At 38.5% G+C, this 1,606-nt stretch overlaps 1 protein-coding gene across 1 annotated transcript in view; it reads left to right on the top strand.

Annotated features, from left to right (window-relative positions):
- The window catches only part of TMEM232 (transmembrane protein 232), a gene marked incomplete at its 5' end in the record, with an annotated part of 464,990 nt that overhangs the window by 198,728 nt on the left and 264,656 nt on the right, over positions 1-1,606 (top strand). The gene's annotated exons all lie outside the window — the stretch shown is intronic.

Here is a 1,606-nt window from a genome sequence, read left to right on the forward strand (position 1 = left end):
GGAGTAGAATAGATGAGATGGAAGGAAGAATCAGTGAGCTGGAAAACAAGTCTCTCAATACCACTAAGATAGAAGAACAAACACAAAAAAAGGGTAAAAAATTCAGAGGAAGGACTACGATTCATGTTGGACAACATGAAGTGGAATAACCTAAGAATTATTGGGATTCCAGAACAAAATGAGTCACAAATGCCCACAGAGGAAATAGTCAAAGAACTACTGGAAGAAAATTTCTCTAACATCCTCAAGGGCGAAAAGATAGACATCCAAGAAGCCCAAAGAAGTCCAGGAAGGGTGGGCCCCAAAAGAAAATCACCAAGACATATCATAGTCAAGCTCTCCAAACTCAAAGACAAGGAGATGCTCCTGATAGCATCAGCATCATCATACAAGAAGAAAGCAAAAGGTTATTAGAAGATAAGAAAGAAGGAAAAGACCAAAATGGATGTCAGAAGAAACACTGAAACATGTTCTCCAGTGCAGGGATGCTAAAGCAAATGGGATAAACAAGGAAGTTATAAAGCTGAATAGAATATTTCAAAGGACAGCTCAAGAAGACAAAGTCAAATATTATAATGATCTATTCAAAAATCTGGAATTAGAAAACAAAAAAGGAAGAACACATGCAATATTTCTCAAGCTGAAAGAACTGAGGAAACATTTCAAACCTTATCTTGCAATATTGAAGGATTCTATGAGCAAAATGTTGAATGATATAGAGTTGCTGTACCAAAAAGAGGTTAATTTTTGGCCATTTCTTATAATCAAGAACCAATGGTACTGAAGGAAGAAGCACAAGGAGCACAAAAGTCATTGGCAAAGAACAAGGCTCCAAGAATTTTCGGAATAAAAATTGAAGTCTTTCAACAAACTAGTGTACAACTGTAGAAAATCACTCATGTATGCCAAGAAATTTGGAAGGCCTGGCCAACTGATTGAAAGAGATCCAAATATGTGCCCATTCTAAAGAAAGGTGATTCAAGGGACAGTGGAAATCATTAGACAATATCATTAATATCACATATAAATAATTTTGCAGAAGATAAATCAGAAACAGATGCAACAGTACAATTGCAGAAAACTTCCACAGGTTCAAGACAGCTTCAGACAAGGATGTGAATGAGGCATATCATTGCTGACATCAAATGGATCTTGGCAGAAAACAGAGAAAACCAGAAAGATGTTTATCTTTATTTATTTGCTTTATTCTCTACAAAATAACTTTCACTTGTGTGGATCATGTCAAGCTATGGACAACATTATGTTGTTGTTGTTGTCAGGTGCCACTGAGTCAGAACCGACTCATAGCGACCCCATGCACAGCAGAATGAAACTATGTCCAATCTTAGGCCAACCTCACTACTGCTGCCACACTTCACGCCATCAATGATGCCACCTGGCTGATCCATCTTGTTGGGGGTCTTCCTCTTTTTCTCTGACCCTCCATCTTATCCAGTATGACATCCTTCTCCAGTGACTGTTCCCTCTAGACAATATGTCCAAAGTATGAGAGACGAAGTTTAGCCATCCTGGCCTCCAAGGAGCACTCTGGCTGCACTTCTTCCAAAACAGATCTATTGGTTCTTTTGGCAGCCCATGGCACTTT

This window comes from Chrysochloris asiatica, unplaced genomic scaffold (genome assembly GCF_000296735.1).
Source record: "Chrysochloris asiatica unplaced genomic scaffold, ChrAsi1.0 scaffold00416, whole genome shotgun sequence".
Classification (NCBI taxonomy): Eukaryota; Metazoa; Chordata; class Mammalia; order Afrosoricida; family Chrysochloridae; genus Chrysochloris; species Chrysochloris asiatica.